At 42.4% G+C, this 9,032-nt stretch overlaps 1 pseudogene; it reads right to left on the reverse strand.

The window, feature by feature from the left end:
- LOC145418802 (uncharacterized) overlaps window positions 1-1,834 on the reverse strand; it is a 2,117-nt pseudogene extending 283 nt beyond the window's left edge.
- Between the last annotated feature and the right edge of the window lie 7,198 nt (window positions 1,835-9,032).

The following is a 9,032-nucleotide window of genomic DNA, read 5'->3' on the forward strand; positions in this document are numbered from 1 at the left end:
TTGGAGCAATACCTGCTAGAAATCCGTCAACAGGGTGTGATGTGGTTTGATTTTCTTGCTTATTGATCAAGTACTCCATTAATTTTGCAGAAGCTGTTTGTTGAGGTGCCACTTTCTTTTTTGCTAATTTTCCTGTTGATGGCTTAACTGTAGCTTCAAAAGTCGGCTTTGGTGAGGGCGATGGTTGTGTCTGCATATCTTCATGTAGGCCTCCGTCCAGTACTGTTGGTTCCCCTGCATCAATCTGAATGGCCTCTTCTTCGTCCTCCTGTTGCTGTACAACATCGTTGTGATTGTTTCCTTCATCCTCTTGACTCGCGATTTCCCCTTGGTTTCCCTTTCTTGGATGTATGTCTTTAAAAAGTTTAATTGCTCCGAAAATTTGTAAAGTTTTATTTTCTTTGCACTTTGCCCACTCTTAGTTGAAGTCTTCTTCAGAGATTTTCTGTAATTGTCTCTTATATTGTTCCATCTGCTTCTACATGATGAACCTGAAAAACAAAATTTTTAATATAAGTTACATTTCCTTCTTTCAGGTACCTAGCTACAGGGGATTCCCTAAGGACAATTTCATTCAGCTACCGCTTGGGGCATAGCACAGTGCACAAAATTGTCATGGACACTTGCAGGATAATAACAGAAAATCTCATGAGTGAAATGCTACCAAATCCTTCAACAGAGATGTGGAAATCCATTGCTAATGACTTTTCAACACTTTGGAATTTTCCTAACTGTTTGGGAGCTTTGGATGGTAAACATTTTACCATTCAGGCTCCCGCAAATAGTGGTTCTCTGTACTTCAACTATAAGAAGACGTTTTCAGTTGTCTTGTTAGCGCTTGTCGATGCGCAATACAATTTCATCACAATTGATGTAGGTGCATATGGGAAAAACAGTGATGGTGGAATTTTTGCAAATTCTGGTCTAGGCAAAGCACTTCAGCGGGGCACATTATCAGTACCAAAGAATGCTACATTGCCAGGCACAAATACTGAAGCTCCGTATGTAATGGTGGGTGACGAAGCCTTTCCTCTAAAAACTTATTTGATGCGACCATATTAGGGGCAAGATTTGGATATTTCTAGGCGTGTCTTTAACTACCGACTGTCTCGTGCCAGAAGAGTTGTTGAAAACACGTTTGGCATTTTGTCTCAAAAATTTAGAATATGTAACAGAAGAATTCAGGCAAAACCAGAAAATGTAGATCACATGATACTTGCAATGTGTATTTTGCATAATTTCATAAGAAAATATGATGTAGATACACGCCCATATGAAGTAAATGCAACAGTGCCTACACCTACAGAAGCAAGACTTCAAAAGCTGCCTCTGCAAGGTGGAAATGCAACAAGAGATGCCTTAACTGTAAGGGAGCTGTACAAAGATTGCTTTAATTCAGAGGCTGGATCTGTGCCATGGCAGTTTTCATGACTGCAAATTTGAAAATGACCTAGCCTAAGTTGGAGAAAGAGGGAAAAAAGCCTAGCAAATTTAAAGCTGACACATTTCATGTGACTAAAAAAATTAAGAATATATTAACTTCATCAGTAAAAGATAGGTGAAGATAGGTGAAGTGAGGTGAGGTGTGAGGAGGTGAGGTAACGTGTGGTGTGGTGTGATGGAGTGTGAGGTTAGGTGATTTGGTGTGATGTGTGGTGTGCTGTGATGTGATTAACTACATCAAATAAAAAGAGTACTTACCATCTACTTTCATTTCTTCTCCTATTTTATTCCATATATCTTGCTTGAAACTGCTATCCATATATTTAGATTGTGATAAATCATACAGAACAGGATGGTTTCGCACCAATTCAATAAGCAGTTCGTCATTCATTTTCTTCACACAGCTCCCACCCTCGTCCGACGTCCGTGAAAATCTAAAAAATATCGGTGGCGACGATATTAAACTTCACGGATCGGAGACGGAACTGATACTGAGAGTCAAAACACGGTACTGCGCCGGACGTGTGTGAACGCGCCGGCCGAATTCAAAGTAACGATATTTTTTTTCACTGACACTGAAGCACTGAACTGACACGGTACTGATACGGCACTGATGTGTGTGAATCGGCCTTTATACAGTGAAGATGTCAAGCTCGTCGTCTGATGAGTTCATGTTGCTTGACAGTGTTCACCCAAAGATCAAAAGGAAAAATATAGCAATACATGAAATAAACTGCAAGAGAGAACAGCTTGGAGAATATTACAATCTTTTTTGTGATCTTAAAAAGGAGTGATTACACAGGAGTTATATTAGTTACTTCCAAAAAAAAAAAAAACGCGGGAATAACTAATAGCCTTTCCATCACCAAATTTTCAAATTTCATTATTTTTGTTTCCATACCGATCCTGAGTCCACAATGACCGATTCTGATAAAAAAAAAAAAAGGCGAAAAAAAAAAAAAAATGATTTCTGCATATTACTCGTCGCGATCTCCACAATTTCGCGCAGTCGCCAGTCTGTACACTTCTACCCACCTCTACCGGCGCGGGCTGAGCAGGCAAGAATGGTCCGAGCAAGGCCAATAAGACTACCAGGTCTTGTCATACACGGGCAAATTTGTGTCCAGCTCGCGCATGTCGTCACGTTGGGGATACACCTGAAAGGAGGTTGCCAGACAGTGATAAACAGTGATAAATTGCTTCATCTTATGTTCTGTAATAGTATTATTGTGCATTGCTGTGCATGTATATATTTGTGGAATATAACATTTAAATATAGTGAATAATTACTCAATCATACATTCATTTAGCAAAATTTGACGAAAAATGAGTAACTGGTCACGTGAGTTTCTAATGTTCATATTTTCCCACAATAATAATTGTTTCATCTCCCGCCCATGTCGAGGCAGTTTTGAATGACGAGCTTAGGAATCATCTTTACTGTTCGACCTGATATGCATTCTAGTAGGTATTTGCATACAGTTGGATTAAATTGATTAGGAGTGTTCAGTATCCTGGAAGTATTTGGCAACTATCCCCCCACCTTTCCGTTTTCTACCCTCTTTCTCTCCTATCTCTCCCCCTTTCTCTCAGGTCTCTGTTTAATAGGCAGATTATATACCCTAACTTCAGCTTCCATGCTCCAGTTAATTATATCAAAACATGGAAAACATGATTGTTCAAGGAACTGAAGGGAGATGAAAGTATGGTGAGAGCATTATAAAGAGCTACATTAACTCTTCATCACCATTACATCATTCTCATTATACTTTTGCTAACTCCAGTACCCATTTCATCACATGAAAAAAAAAAATGGAGTCACCGTATGTCTGCCTCTACCTTTCTTTCCCATAGCTGTCACAAGAGCAGCTCCCCCGACTCACTCCCCATCAGAGGCTGGGGGGTGAGTGGGGGGAGTGGAGAGAAAAATGGAAGGAGACAGTCCTCCACAGCGTGACGTCACCACGCCTGCTTAGTACCACTGGGTGAAGAGACCTGGTAGTCTTATTGGCCTTGGGTCCGAGGATTCCGGAAAGCGGGTTGTGGCAGGCTGACTGCTCCGACACGCTCGACCCCACTTCTTCTGTGAACACCCCCACTTGTTTGTATGGTTTAATTCTTGGCGCAGGTCGGCGCCGGTAACCCGCACTGGTAAACCCGCTTACTCTCCCTTTTCCTTTTCTCTTCTTCCTTCCTCCTCTCTTCTCTTCCTTTTTCCCCCCTCTAGCTCTCTCTCCCCTCCCCCTCTTCCCACCTCCATCTCTTTCCCTTCCTCCTCTTTTTCTCTCCGTCTCTCTCCCATCCTCCTCTTCCTCCCTTCCACCCTTCACCTTCCTCCTCAACCCACCATTCGTCGACTCTCTTCTTGTCCCCTCTTCTCTCTCATTCGTCTTTCTCTTTTTCCTTTTCTCTTCTCTCTCGCTTCTCTCTCCCTTTCTCCTCTTCCTCCCACTCTCTCTCTCTCTCTCTCTCTCTCTCTCTCTCTCTCTCTCTCTCTCTCTTCTTCCTCCCTCCCACCCGCCCTTCCCCTACATGTCCCCCTTTCATGTTCCTTCCCTTGAACTCTCTTCCATTCATTTACTTTTATGTTTTACTGAAGTTCCCCTCCCCCCCTCTCTCTCTCTCTCTCACTCTATCTCTACATAAGTCTCTTTCTCCTGTTTTACTTCCTGTTCTTACACTCTCTTCCATTTTCTTGTCTTTTCCTTCACCCTTTTTTTCTCCTTTCCTTAGCATTCCCTTCTCCCTCATCCCCTCCTTTCCCTTCCTCTCCTTCCCCTTTCCCTTCTCCCCTCCCTTTCAATTCCCCTCTCACTCCTCTTCCCCTTCCCTCTCTTCCATTTCCCTCTTCCCCATTTTTCTTTCTCCACTTTCTTCCCTCTCTCCCCCCACTCAGTTTCTGTTACTCCCTTCCTTTCCTTCCTCCATGCATTGTATGTAAAGCACTGTAATATTTGGTGATTTCAATTTACCAGTTCCAAAATGGGGAGAAGCGCTATCCTCACACACAGGGTTAAACCTATATACAAACGTGCAGGAAAGTTCTCTCTATGAATTTGTAAATTATCCAACATGTGGAGCGAACATCCAAGATAATGTCTTAGCAACATCGGAAAACATAGTGAGTAATGTTACTGTAGGAGAAGAGTTTGGTACAAGTGATCATCGCACAGTTACATTTAACACTAAAATCTGTGAAGACAATGTCAGGGCCAGTTGCGAGAAAGTGCCTGATTTCAAGAGGGCAAATTTTAAGAAATTAAAGTCAATTGTTGGTGTAGGTAAGTGGCATCCTATTGCCAAAACTTTAGATATCAATGATGCGTGGAATTACTTTACAGAAACTCTCAACAGTGCTGTCAGGTTATGTATTCCAATGTGCAACAGAAGGCCTGCCAAAAATTCTAAACCCAAATGGTGGAACTCCGACATTAAACGTTGTCTGGAAGCAAAAAATCTTGCATATAAAAATTATAATACCACAAAGAGTCAAAGTGATAAAAATAAATACGATACCCTTCGACAGAAGCCAAAAAATTAATTAAATGCGGTAAGAAAAACCTTGAGGCACATATTGCAATCATCAGTAAATCAAATAAGCCTCGGACAAGGACTGACCAAACGTTGACGACCAAGGACCGGACAAAGGACATTGCAATTGGAACGTGGAATGTAAGGGGAGCAAATGATGAGGTGAAAGAGAGAGAGATTGTCCAGGTGCTTGAGGATGCGAAAGTGGATGTATGTGGAATAACTGAAACAAAATGGAGGGGAGAAAGTGTGAGAGAATGGGAGTATGGATGGGGTATATGTGCAGGAGTAGGTGAGAATGAGAGGGCAAAGGAAGGAGTATGTATAGTTGTGAGTAAAAGATGGAAGAGGAGCATAAGACAGTATGGATCAGTTGGATCAAGGATTGTGTGGGTAAAGTTGAAAGTTGGAATACAAATGTGGGCGATTGTGTGTGTGTATGCACCAATGCAAGATCGTGCTAGAAGAGTGAGAGAAGAGTTCTGCACAAATGTAGAAGTGTGCATGGAAAAGTTTGAAAGGAATGATAGTGTTTTTGATTGGTGATATGAATGGTAAAGTTGGGAATGTGAAGGTGGATGGAATAGTTGGTGAGTGGGGTGTGCCTGCTGAGATAGATGAGAATGGGAGTACGTTAGTGGACATTTGTGCTGGGAGGGGGTTGGTGATAGCCAATACCCTCTTCAGGCATAAAATGATCCACAGGTATACATGGCGAGTGATGAGAAGGGCGGGTGGTGAATTGAGTGAAAGGAAGGCAATGATTGATTATGTGTGTGTGGATTAAAGGATGCGAAGATGTATATTGGATGCAAGAGTTTATAGAGGTTGGGGGAGTGGACTTTCTGACCACTACTTGGTGGTGGCCAGAATTAGGACCCAAGTAAGATGGAGGAATAGAAGAAGGGAAAGACGAGAGGAAGGAGTAGTTGCAAGGAGAGTGGAAAGGTTACAAGAGGATGAGAAAAAGGCAGAGTATAAGAGAGAAGTGGAGGAACGATTGGGCAAACATGAGTTGGAGCAGATGGGGGACGTGGAAGGAGTGTGTAGAATATTGACAGAAGAAATATGTGCAGCATGTGATGTGGTGTGTGGGAGGAAGAGAAGACGGAGGGGGGTGCAAGGAACAGCGTGGTGGACTGAAGAGGTGAAACGGGCTGTGGCACAAAAGAAGAAAGCATACAATGAATGGATGAGAAATAGGGGCGTGGAAGAAGTTGAGAGGCGGAAGAGAGAGTTATATGTAGAAAGAAAGAGGTGAAAAGATTAGTAAGAGAGAGTAAGAAGAGAGTGGATGAGGAATTTGGAAGGAATTTGAGTGTAAAGTGGAGGGACTGTAAGAAAATGTTCTGGAAAGAGGTGAAAAGAGTAAGACAGGGTGGAAGTAGAGTTAGCAGGGGAGTGAAAGATAAAAATGGTAGATTACTAGTGGAGAAGGGAGAAAAAGTGAGCAGATTGAGAGAACACTTTAAGGAATTGTTGAACGTGGAGGATGGAAGTAATGCGAGTATAAGTGGCTGGGGAATGGCTGGAAGAAAGAGGGAGGTGAGAAGACAGGAAGAAATCAGTAGGATAGAAGTTGTGGAAGCAATGAAGAAAGTTAAATCAGGGAAAGCCCCAGGAATTGATGGAGTGTGTGGTGAAATGCTGAAGCATGGGGGAGAGATAGTAGTAGAATGGATGTGGAAGATGTGCAGATTGGCCTGGGAGGAAGGTAGAGTCTCGGAGGATTGGAAGTCAGGTATAATTATTCCCTTGTACAAAGGAAAAGGGGAAAAAGAAGTGTGTGGTAATCATAGGGGCATTTGTCTTCTTAGTATAATAGGAAAAGTATATGGTAGGATACTTATTGACAGAGTTAGAGAAAGAACAGAGAAATTAGTTGGAGAAGAACAGGGAGGGTTCAGGAAGGGAAGAGGTTGTGTAGATCAGATATTCATTCTCAGATCTTTAGTGGAAAAGTTTCTAGAGAAGGGAAAGAAGTTGTATGCGGCTTTCATGGATTTGGAGAAAGCATATGACAGGGTGGATAGACTAGGATTGTGGAAAGTGTTAAGAATATATGGAATAGATGGGAATTTGTTGAATGCTGTGAAGAGTATGTACGATGGTGCGAAGGCTGCAGTGCGTGTGGATGGTGAACTAAGTGAATTTTTCTCTTTGAAAGTTGGGTTGAAACAGGGATGTGTCATGTCTCCATGGTTGTTCAATCTGTACATGGATGGGGTAATAAAAGAGGTACAAGGTAGGGTAGTGGATGTTGGAGTGGCCCTGGTGAGAGAGGATAGTGTTTGGAAACTCCCTGTACTGTTGTTTGCAGATGATACCGTGTTGTTGAGTGAAGACGAAGGGGAGCTGCAAGGCTTGGTGGATGAGTTTGGGAGAGTGTGTAAGAAACGGAATCTAAAGGTGAATGTAGGGAAGAGTAAAGTGATGGTCTTTGAGAGAGGTGAAGTCAGTGAATGTACAGCGAGGTTGGATGGAGAGGAATTGGAAAATGTGAGTACGTTTAAGTACTTGGGTAGTGTGATGAGTAAGGATGGAGGTTTGGAGGGTGAAGTGCTTGAAAGGGTACAGCAGGGAAGAAAGGTTGCTGGTTCTTTGAAAGCAGTGATAAGAAACTGGGAAGTGAGCATGGAAGTGAAAAAGTTACTATATGACAGTATTGTGATACCAACTCTAACGTACGGAAGTGAAGCTTGGACGTTGTTGGAAGGACACAAGTCAAGAGTGAGAGCCGTGGAAATGAGTTATTTAAGAGGAGCCTGTGGAGTCACATGGAGAGACAGGCTGACGAATGAGGATATAAAGGAGCATTGTGGTGTTGATGTGGATGTGATAGGAAGCGTTATGAGGAACACACTGAGGTGGTTTGGCCATGTGGAGAGGATGGAGGGTGAAAGACTGACGAAGAGAGTTTATGTGAGTGAGGTGGAGGGGGAAAGAGGGAGGGGGAGGCCGAGGATGAGATGGAGAGATGGGGTGGAGAGGTATCTGAGAGAGGGGGGTGTGAGTTGGGAGCAGGAGAGTGAAATGGCAGGGGACAGGGCGACTTGGAGCCGATTTGTTTGTGGCCACCCCAAACGGGATTGAGGCGTCTGGCAATAGATAGATAGATAGATAGTAAATCAAATCCCAAAGAATTTTTCAGTTACATAAGAAGCAAAAAGGTAATAACTCTGACAATCGGTCTCTTAATCACAGATAACGGAGAGTATACTGATGAAACTATGATGGCAAAAATTCTCAATACATTCTTTATGTCAGTATTTACTACAAAAAATATACATACGATTCCTGTTGTTTCCCCCATTCCTGTAGAAGAGGACAACATAATCACTGACATTACAGTTAGTGATCGTGACGTACTACTTGCAATTAGCAAATTTAAAAGAGAATAAAACACCGGGACCGGACAAAGTATCTCCACGTTTTTTGAAGGAACTACAGAATGAAGTTGCAAATCCTTTATCTGAACCTTTTAACTTATCACTTAAAAGCAGTAAGGTGCCACATGAGTGGAAACTTGCTAACGTAACCCCAATATTAAAAAAAGGTAACAGAACACAGCCAGAAAACTACTGCCCAATTTGTTTAACATTGGTGATTTGCAAATTGCTTGAAAGTATGATCAGTGATAAGTCTGTGAAACACCTAGAATCAAACAATCTCATCAAAGATTCTGAACATAGTTTTTGTAATAATCGCTCTTGCCTCACGAATCTGCTGGGCTTTTTCAATTATATACTGAGCATGTATGACGACACTAAATCTGTTGATGTTGTGTACCTCGATTTTCAAAAGGCTTTTGACAAAGTTCCACACAAGAGACTCCTTCAGAAGCTAAAGGCACATGGTTTCAGTGGCAGTGTTCTCGGGTGGGTAGAAGATTGGCTCACCGGATGAAAGCAAAGAGCTGTAATAAACGGAAAAGAGTCAAACTGGATAAACGTTACAAGTGGAGTGCTGCAGGGATCAGTGTTAGGTCCTATTCTTTTCTTAACTCCTTAACCTTGGGGTGTCACTTTCGTGATGCTCGGGGGCAGGGGATCATACCG

Source organism: Coenobita brevimanus, chromosome 116, assembly GCF_032717465.1.
Source record: "Coenobita brevimanus isolate Jiangsu-jjx chromosome 116, ASM3271746v2, whole genome shotgun sequence".
Lineage (NCBI taxonomy): Eukaryota > Metazoa > Arthropoda > Malacostraca > Decapoda > Coenobitidae > Coenobita > Coenobita brevimanus.